Raw genomic sequence first — 11,420 nt, forward strand, 5'->3', positions numbered from 1 at the left:
AGATACGTACCATATGCAAACAATGTATGAAAATAATGCCATACACCGCGGTTAATACGAGCACGATGCAGAGACATTTACAGCATCACCACAGCTCAGTACTCAAATCAACACATCTTACTTGAACAGAGGTAGCAGGGACAGAAAGACACGCTTTGGCCAGTTGAGACAGTAAAGGATATCGGGAGCAGTGTGGGGATGCTAATATGCTAATATGTGGACATGCTAATATTCTTAAAAATGAACATGGCAGTGTAGTTGCAGCAAATTCAGTGACATACTTGGTCAGGCTCTGTTTGCACTATTTGCACTCTGTATTGACAGAGAAGAACTTTTTGTTTTGCACATAATACTGTGAGCCCCTGCTTAACGACGGACCAGAGTTACGACCGACTTTTTAATTCGCGTGGTGGAGCAGTGGCAGCACAGTGGAGTGTTGTGGGGTGTTGTGTATGATAACATTGTTATTTTTTTTTTCTATACTGTATTTACGATTAATATGTATCTAAATCTATGGTCACACTTAACGACGAAAACTGCTTTACGACTGACTTTTCAGTCTCTAACCCCGTCGTTAAGCGGGGTCTCACTGTAATATTGTTTGCGCTTGAAAAAAGGAGAAATTTTTATTTATTTTATTTTAATTTCAATTTGTAGAGGAAGAGGTTTATTAAAAGTTCATGCTTACATCATGCATGTTAAGAGTTATAATAAAACATTTCAAAATGCATGTGTAACTCAGTTAAATAAAAGTCTGTTGTCCAATCATATAATTTGTCATTTTAGTTTTCTTAAAATCTCGTCTCGTTCTTGTAAACCCAATATCGTGTCTCGTCTTGTGAGCTGAGTGTATCGTCACACCCCTACTATTTACAAAATGGGTTGTGCTTTTCTAAGTTAATTAAGATGCACAAATGACATAATGTGTAATAATTAAATATTTTGGCTTCCAAAAGGAGTAAAGATGATGAGAGATGTATAAATGACATCACTTGATTGGGGGATGCAACATGATAATGTGAGCATAGTCTAGGTTACACTACACAGTGTGTTCTGAGCATCATCTGAATATCCAATACATTTTATCAAAGGAAGAATGCTGTGACTACTTCAGCAACAGGGTATTTCTGATATGTGCCTGCCCCAAGTTTTAAGATTAATCAAGTTATTCCAATAGGTTATTCTAATTTATGCAATGTTATCCATTGAAAATAAATTACTGTGTTGGAAATGTGGTTTTTAAGAAGTGAATACAGTACTTTATATGCCACTAATTTAATAAAATACTCAAATTGTTAAAATGTCTATTTTATAATAACCTATTTATAATGAGAAATATTAGATGCATTCAATATTTTGAACTTGCCATTATTCTTCAGTACATTTTTTGTTTTACTGATTTAATCTTGGATTAATGATGATCTAATTGAAGAACAGGAAATATATAACCGTATATGAATGTTCAGATCCACAGAACATTTCAAACATTTCATGTAAAAAGTACATTGTTTCATGTTTCCCAGTTTACAGGTGAAGTCATATATTACAAAACATATTCAACTGTTTTATTATCTATAACTGATAAAGCACAATGCTAATTTTATGCAGTCCATGTATGGTTATTTTTTTCCATTTCACCATAGACAATTTTAAGTATATAAACTTTAAACATTTTAAACATTAAAGCACTCTATATGTTATGGAATATTAAGTTGACTGCCAAGATCATCTACTCATTAATGTTCATGGAATATTCATTTTTGAATACAAACATTCACAAATGTTCATTTTTGAATATTAATGCCTGTATGTGTGACTGGACAGTACAGACACACTGATTTGCACTGCAGTATTATGAAACCCTCAGTGGGCCAGCCATCATCTCATTGGTGTTTGATGAAACCAGTATATGAACTTTAGAAACTCCACTGCGGTTTGTGCAATTGGGACCACTGGAATCATCACTGGCCCTACTGAGACAAAGACACATCTGTCTGAAAAACTCTTTGAAGGTATAACTGATTTTAGTTTGGCTTTTGTTTGTGTTTAGAGGTACACTTTAGAGGTCAGAGGTCAATTACTGATAATATAGTGTCCTCCTGCTGCTGCAAATAACCCTGTAAAGCATCAAATATTCATGCAAAAGTCAGAACTGTTGTGTCAGATTTTTCATAATACGTCAGACATCTTCACGTATTAACGTCACACACAGAGGCTCAAAAAGACGCTCAATGGACTGGTTATCTGAGTAATGTTAGTAGAGGGCATGGCTGACAAAGTTAATGAGTGGAAGGACACAGATATCTATCGCCAAATATGGAGACACCACAATGACAAAACAACCTGTCTTCTGTGGCTTCACCTGTGGTCAAAGCAAAGAAACGCAGAACTGAGGAGAGCTGGCAGGCTAAAAGTGACAACGAGCTAACACCAGAATAAATGTGGGCTTGGCTTTTCAGAGTTGCCAACAACTTGGTGACCTGAAGGGACTCAGTAGTGACCCAGAGTCAGTTATTCTTTTCTTCTATTGCTGAACAGCGTGGGGTCTGGGGTGGAGGTCGACGACAACATCACACCATCCAACCCAACACGTTCTATGAGTAGTGAGATCACATGCAAAACTGCACCTATGATGAACAGGCAGGCTGTAGAACATTTCCAGTCAGATAATTACTGTTATGTTATTTGACATGCTGCCTATCAAAAAACACATCCTCAGGCACATTTTCATCACATAGTCAAATTTATGTACAGAGCTTGAATTAAAGTTAATAATGACTAGCAAATGCAAAAAATGACAAGGATAAATTTTTTAGCAGGTTTAAACACAAGCAACCAAACACATGCTAACACAGGCGGGAACACGGGTGACGGTGAAACACAGGAATTACAGGGATTAGCCAGATATGGGAATGATAAGGCAGTAGAGCAAGAGCACATGGAGAAGTGCAATGGTGCACAACAAGGTGGCAGAGGAACACTGACTAAATAGCTGAGCTGACAAACAGGTAATGAGAGTCAGGTGTTAATAATCAGGCAAGGCAGAAGCGTGCATTCACAGTCCGAAGTACATGTGGGAGATAGAGAACAACTTCTAAACTGGCCAAACATCATCTAAACTGATATTTCTTGGCGTTGTATTGGGTTGCTGGCTCATAGGGTTACGTTAACTACCTTTTGACAGAAGTGTGGATATCTAATAGTGGACAAAGTCAAAGCAATGTATATTCAGCCAAAAATGCTAGTTTCAAAGTATGTTTTGCCGTAGCTTTATACATAACAGTAATCTCCTAGCCGAACCATTCACAATAGTTACAATAGCAACCTAGATAAGAGATATGCTGTGACTAGCCAGTTGCAGCTAAAGCTTAACCTAGTACCCGGTGAATAGGACCTGGTTTTTAGTTTCATACATCTGCATTTAAAATGTCTCAAATGTGAATTCAACATTATACTGATAAATATAATTAATACAATAGGTAGATAATTCACAATACATCAGTTTCTTTTTAAAATACCTTCAAAAAGAATACTACAGTCATCTGATTAATAAATCCACTCGTGGAAATGGATTGCAACACAAAAAAAAATGTTCTTCTACTTATTTCATGCATTGACATATTTCCATAAGAGGTTGCCAATTTCCCCGACTTGCACAGTGCTGCTTTAATTGCATGGGCGAGGTAAATTTACCACGGGCAACAGGCCGGGTTAAAATTGACCACAGGCAGCAAGACAGAGCAAGTTTCCACACCACATTCAAAAATATGCTCATATTCACATTTCATTTGCATAAAGATACAGTACTGAGAAAACATTTTACGCAAGCTTTGAGAAAATGCTGCAAAGTAAAACGGATTTCAAAAATAGAAGTGTTAAATGTTTGTCAATTAACAAAATGTAAAGTGAATGAACAAAGAAACCTAAATCAAATCAATGTCAACACCCTTAGCCTAAAAAAATAAATAAATAAATTCTACACTTGCACAAATTTTTGAAGGAACTTTTGCAGGTTTTTGTGTGTAGCATAGAAATTGCTAAATTGTATAAAACTTGTTTTACCTTAATTGCTAAAAGCATGCTTGTATATGACCAACTCCATCTGGAAGCATTAGTTTCTACTGTATAGCCTACTGATATATTTGCAGTTTATTTGCACATGCTTAGTAAAAAACCTTAGGACCAGAAACTTAGGACATGACTGATAAGTATCTGCCAGTATTTCTCAAAACTGAGGACACCATTAATCCTGACCAAGTCCCCAACTCCATTTGTTGAAATGCAGCCCCAAACTTGCAACGAACCTCCACCATTCTTCACTGTTGAACCTCCACCATTCTTCACTGCTGCCTGCAGACACTCATTATTGTACTACTCTCCAGCCCTTCGGCAAACAAACCGCCTTCTGTTGCAGCCAAATATTTCAAATTTTGACTCATCACTCCAGAGCACCTGCTGCCATTTTTCTGCACCCCAGTTCCTATGTTTTCGTGCATAGTTGAGTAGTTTGGCCTCGTTGTCACGTAGGAAGTATGGCTTTTTGGCTGCAATTCTTCCACGAAGATCACTTCTGGCCATACGTCTCTAAACAGTAGAAGGATGTATCTGGGTCCCACTGCTTTCTGACTGTTCTGAGCTGATGGCACTGCTAGACATCTTCCGCTAAGTTTCCTTGGCCAACCACAGTATCTGCAGCCATCATCATTGCATGTTTCTCTGTGCTTCTTCAAAAGAGCTTGTACAGCACATTTTGAAACCCGTTTGCCTTGAAATCTTTGCCTGGTAGAGACCTTGCCAATGCTGTATACCTTTTGTCTTGTTGCTGTGTTCAGTCTTGCTATGGTGTATGACCTGTGACATTCAACTGTCTTCCACAACCTCACCTAGTTTTAAGCCTTCTAAACCGCTGTTTCACATAATGACTGCTTCAATCTGCATATGAAAATGATGACATGTTGACCTAGAAATAATGCTGATTTGAAGAGTGGTGAAACCAAACAATGATTTGATGTGCATTTCTCCTTTTCTTCACTCACTTTGCATTTTGTTAATTAACAAAAAAAAACCTATATAGTTTATTATATTTTATATATTTACTTCTGAACCACTTTGCTTGCACAGCTGATTAAGGACCTTTATCTGAAATGTGCCGTTTCTCTGGAAACTTTGTGTATTTTACTACAATCTTTAATCTCCCCCCCCCCCCCCCCTCTTTATGGTCGGCAATGCTCCAGCTCACTGAGGTCGCATCATCAGGGAACATACCTGTCAAGTTTTGTATTTAAAAATACGGGACATTTCCTGTATATGACGTCATCGCCTAATTTGCATAATCGGTTATTTGCATATAGCTGCAATCGAGGCTGTAGGAGAGACGAAAACATCTTTGGAGTGGCAAAAAGTGAAGAAAAAACACCCCAAATATGTTTTGAACTACAAATGAATAAAAATTTTAAAAAAGAACTTCAAATGTACTTTATTAAATAACTTCATAACTTCATTTTTTTTAAAGCATTCATGTGCCGCGCCAAACAGAATTCGGTCACTAGCCTCGCGAGAACTGCCACCTGCAAAAAAATAAGAATTGAAAACTGAAAATACGGGAAAAATACGGGAACATAAAAATACGGGATGACGCCGGGACAGAGCGGTAAAATACGGGACTTTCCCGGCCAAATCGGGCCAAAAAGGGAACAGCTGCTTGGAGACTGGGGTACCTCAAATGGAGTCTCTTACACTTTTTCCAGACCTGAATATCATAGAACTCCTATGGGACCAGCTGAGTCGCCATGTAGAGACTCATAACTCTGTACCCCAGAACCTCAATGACCTGAGGGCCCTTCAAGAGGAGTGGGGTGCCAGGCCTCAGCAGACTATGACTTGTTAACAGCATGAGACGTCATTGTCAAGCTGTAATTGATGCTGAAGCGCACATGACAAGTTATTGAGACACTGCCATTTATGTTGGGGTTTACTCACCACTGTTGTTTCAATAAATTCTTTCCGATGAGGAAATCACCATTGTATGCTTCTACTTAAATGCCCGACTTTCATTATATAATATCTCTGTAGCGTGAACTTTTTACATTTTCCATATATATCCCTATTTGTGAGTACAGTAACGACGGGGTTAGAGACTGAAAAGTCAGTCGTAAAGCAGTTTTCGTAGGTAAGCATGACCCTAGATTTAGATATGCTTTGATCGTAAATACAGTACAGAGCGATCGCGTTGCTGAGATGGGCTGCGGTGGAGGCTGCGCTGCCTCAGCTTATCATACACAACACTCCACAACACTCCACTGTGCTGCCACTGCTCCTCCGTGCACCGCACAAAATAAAATTTAAAAAAGTCGGTCGTAACTCCGGTCCGTCGTTAACCAGACCCGTCGTTAAGTGGGGACTCACTGTAGTGCGTGTATATGTATTTGTGCATATTTTATATATAAAAGGATCCCATTGCAGAGATGATTGACTCAGAGCATATTGCAATCGTATGGACCTGGTTTGGTATGAACACTTGCGGTGGGAAAAGAACAACAGAATTTTTATCTATAGGCAAAACTCAACAAAGGATGAGGCATAGAAAATTCTAAACTGTATAAAACTTGGTTCACCTTGTTTGCTAAAAGGCATGTTTGTATAGGCTATGACCAGCTCCATCTGGAAGCATTCATTTCTACTATATACTCATTTTAGGAATTTTCATATATATTTGCAGTATATTTGCACACACTTGGTAAACACCTTAGGACCATAAACTCTAGATTATCCATCTCATCATGCTGTGACCAGAGCTGTTTAATGACATTAACTACCATAGTTATGACAAGACCTCATCACCATAAATACTTCCTGGCTCTGATTTACAGCATAACCTTTGTGGAAAGAGAAAGCATAACTAGTCTCATGAGTCCAGAACAGTATAGAATAGCCTTAGTAACATGGCCTTAGTAACAGTTTGGATCTACAGTAGAAAGGGGACTGAATGATGACCCCCTTGACGATGCTCTGCAATGCTCAGGGGAGCTCTAAGCCTCTTTTGAATATGTAGTATGGACAGTAATCATTCCAAACGCATTTTCACATGAACATGGAACACTTACGAACTTAATGACACAGGGACTGACCTAATTAAAAAGTTCAACAATGCCTTCAAATAAGAAGAGTACCCAATCCAGATTAAACAGGTATACATTGAAAGATACACAAACAAACTCTCCACTGGATAAATTATTTGCTAATAAATTGTACTTTGAGTCTGATATTAACATTTCAGACAATAATTACAACCGATAACACAACTGCCTAATATATTTACAGAAGATGCTAGCAATCAAAGTAGTTTGTTTTTCTTTTGTCAATTTGTGTGTACAAAAGGGTGTGTAGGATAAAAGCCAATACTATATTGCTTAAAAGGGCAACTGACCAAATAGGTACAGAACGTGGCTTTGGTCTGTGATGCAGCTTTGTGTACAGTTATGGTCTGTTGAGTTTTGGTGTAGCACACTGCATTTCATGTTTGTATGTTTGTATGACTGTGTGACCCGAGGTTAAACAGACAAGGTTACCCTGTCCTGAGCACCATACCAAAGAGCCACAGTCAAACAACGCACATTCAACTTTGTGAAACAGTCTCCGTCACAGCTTGTAGCATGAGATTGTTTTAAAGTGCAAAAATGTTAAGCTCTTGGTTACAGGTATTAGCCAAGTGTTAGGCTAATTATTGATCATCCTTAGCAAGCCTGAAATTCCATAACTTAATGTAACCTAACCAGCTTCCCAAATTAAAACAAAACCATCTCATTTCTAAACCATCTCATTTCCATTTTCTTCAACACCATCAAGATAGATAACTCTTAGCCTAACCCTTTTTCTGGACACTTCAGCCATCAACTGAATGGTTCAAGATTAGCCAGAACAAAACCACTATATAACTGAGAAACGTCCACTATTTATTGAAGTTTAGCTTACCCAGTAAGATATTCTCATAAAAGGTTATACTCAGCAGTCTCACACTGGGTAGTGTCCTGGAATTCACTAAATTATTATATTCAATAGTATAACTTCATATTTTCCAATGGATCCATGCTCTTCAGCCTTTACTATTGTTGGCTAAATCCACATAATTGTAGATTTCATTTTGAAAACATCATTGCCTTTAACGTTGCCTGTAACTCCATGTGACCTACAGGATAGCCGAGTTAATTGTTAGAATGCTGAAATCATGAAAACTACAACTACACATTGCTCTTTTAAAATTAAAGACTGATGTGAGTTTACACAATGTAGTCATTGTTAAAGTTTCAAAATGCACCATTCATTCTCAGGACAATAGAATTCTACTGAAATTAAGGCACAAGGACCAACCACTTAGAGTCTGTAATGCTTGCGTTGTCATCCTCAATTTCTGGTCCATAAGACCTGTTTGTACTGCAGCCTCTTAGCCTTAGTTAAAGGCAGCTATGGATAAAGGTATTTGCCAAATGAATATTAGTAACTTTAAATATTATAGCATAATACTGCATTATTCAGGGGCTTTACTGAGTAAATGAACTTTTTTCTAGCTAGCGAATACAAGATGTCAATGTTTAACAACATTTTCAACGCAGTAGTAATACTGCTATGGAGGTGGGTGTTATACTGGGAATATCAGGAACAGCAGTGTTGCTAATGTTTTGTTTGTCAATGCTGGATTGAGAATGGTTTGCTAACAAAAAACATCAAGCCATTATTGGTCCTGTGGTCAAACACAGGCCACTAATGTAAAGTTGGAGGTTGGTTAACACAGTAAACACAGCAACACATGGGAGCATAGTGGCCCCAGTACTTTTAAAACACTGCTTACTGTTATCTAGAATTAACAAAGCAGTTCAAATAATAAAGACGTGTATTTCTGTATACTCCGGAATTTAGCATTAAAAAAGATGATGTTATTCTAAATAATTTACATTACTTCAGTTTTAAGTAAAACAAAGTTTGTGGTTAAATATTTATCAAAAGCGGTCACATTTTAAACATATTGTGACATACATCACAATTTAAACATACTGCATTTATGGACATTACTAGACTACAACTGTACACCGTTATGTAATGAAAAAATGAGACCAGGGTTTACTGTCCTTTGTCATTTCACAGAAATGTGTAATTTCTGACATAAATAACTTATTTTTGTAATTTTGTAATATTTTTGTCATTTATTGTTCAGTTAAGGCTACGCAGTTGTCTTGAATTAAATTTTCATTATATCACAAACACCTGCTTAAAACAGAGTCAACAATTCTAATTCAATAATCAAATTGCAAATAGACAAATTTTTCCTTTAAGTCAGCTCTGCAGAAATTCAGTATTCGTCTCATGTTTCATGCAAAACATAATTCACTAAGATTCCAATCTTTATATGGAAGATTAGCCCAAGCTGACTAAATTAACATCATCTGCCAACCGCTGCCTCAGTGAACACTGCCTCTGCTGCCTCAGTGAACACTGCAACTGCAAGTACTCAGAGAGATGCATGATGTCCTCCCTAGGAACAATGCATGATTTTCACAGAAAAATCATGGCATGCCCTGAATTCAGTCTGACCACAGAACACAACTAGGTATTGTGGGAATGGCTTAATAAAAAGTTGTAAAAGTCATATTCCTTCATCAAACAAAGGAGTCAGAATGACAGTGTAATTCAGTCCTAGTCTAAACTTAAACCAAGCTTAATGTACATCTGGTTAACTGGTACACTGGCCAAAAGTGACTCCCCCAAGTATCACCAATGTCCTGTTTTAGATCATGCGTTTACATGGCTGTATAGCACCTCTTCACCTAAAATGGAAATACAGCACCCTAGACCAGAAACTACACCGTTGGCCTCTTCATTTAGGACACAAACTATTGTTTTACTCCAAACATTTGCTGCCTTACAAACTGCTGTAAAAGAAAAACAGAAAAAAAATATTTGTCGTACGTTAGTGTTTGGGGGTCTCTAGTTTAATAAGTAAAAAGTAAAAGACTAAAGTCGAAATATTTCAGAAGATACAGTTAATGTTAAATAAAAGTATTATGCAAATTAAGTAGCATATTACGGTCGAATTAAGTAACACTTGGAGAAAAATAACCGCAATTGTTTTACTAAGTAGTTACCAGCTAATACTTCGAGAATAAATTATTTAAATGATTATGATTAAATTACTGCACTATTGTTCAAATATTGCAATGTTATCAATTCCTTCTCGAAATCATACATTTACTTGTAATAAATCTTAGTGCTACTTTCTTGTTTATTATCACGTTTTAAAACTGCTGTAGCTGCAAATCGTCCGTCACTGCTCGTTATCAAAGTGTCAGTAGAGTAACGCTGTAGTAACGTTAGCAATAAACTCTTACACTGCACAACTGGTAGTTATTTCACCAGATTTCTTCCCAATCAATACAAACTGATCTGACCATTAATATATCAAACATATTTTTGTCAAGTCGTAACAATAAACTGCAGTTACACGCCTCACTAAGGCTAATGGTGGGAAATGCCTGTTGTGACATATTGGACAATGTTTGTCATTCAGCTTCAGCCTGAATACACAGTTTGAAAACGCGGGTGACCAACGTTTATTTATCCTAAATCAGAGTCCCACACGACGGCTGGACAGCACAGCTATATTAGCCACTTAGCTCGCTAGCTTCACTAGTTAGCTGGCTAACTTCGCAACATTGTTTTACACAGCACAGCTAACCGAAATTAGCTGTCAGGCGATAAGTTTGAGAAAGGACTTTGAATCAAAGGAGACAACTTTGGTCCAGTTTGGCGGATATATGTGCATATTTCAAGTGTTCGCCCGGTCGTGGTGCGTTAGGCTAGCACTTGCTCTCTGTGCCAAAGCAGAGAGGGCGAGTGTGGCCTGCTGTTTTCGTTTATGCGGCTCTTTTTCGCTCCCTCCATCCCCCTCCAGACGCCATCTGTTTGTGGCATGAGAGAATGTGGAAGTAAAAAAAAAAAGAAAAGGCGACATTTTGGCTTTGTAAAATGGCAAATATAAATAATTTCCACGTAATATTTCTCACACAAATCGTCATATATACATGACACTTGAGAAGCGGAAATGTATATTTCAGCATCCAGTTCAGAGTGCAGATAATTTTGCAGGCCAGTCATAAAGAATTCGTTGAGTTTCGCTGGGATAGACACTGGGACGACCGGTCTCGCAAGGCTAGTCCATTAGTTCAATTCTCTGGCCAACAGGAATACGGATCAAACAGTTATTCAACTTACCACGCTCCAAAAATCGGTTGTATACGTAGAAAACACTTTGGAAGATTTCGAAATCGCTATATAGTTTGAATTGTGGCTCGGTCGGGTCTCTGTGGTCGACAGGAAGGAAGAAGGGAATGAGAAAGAGTGACGTGAACGAATAACAGCCAGGCGCCTCC

At 37.7% G+C, this 11,420-nt stretch overlaps 1 protein-coding gene across 1 annotated transcript in view; it reads right to left on the reverse strand.

The window, feature by feature from the left end:
* Window positions 1-11,420, reverse strand: part of znf710b (zinc finger protein 710b) — a 20,767-nt gene extending 9,347 nt beyond the window's left edge. Inside the window, exon 1 of the mRNA XM_077023069.1 lies at window positions 11,263-11,420. The gene's annotated coding sequence lies outside the window, so the exon portion shown is untranslated. The remainder of the gene's footprint in view (window positions 1-11,262) is intronic.

The sequence above is a fragment of the Brachyhypopomus gauderio genome, chromosome 12 (assembly GCF_052324685.1).
Source record: "Brachyhypopomus gauderio isolate BG-103 chromosome 12, BGAUD_0.2, whole genome shotgun sequence".
NCBI classification, from domain to species: Eukaryota; Metazoa; Chordata; class Actinopteri; order Gymnotiformes; family Hypopomidae; genus Brachyhypopomus; species Brachyhypopomus gauderio.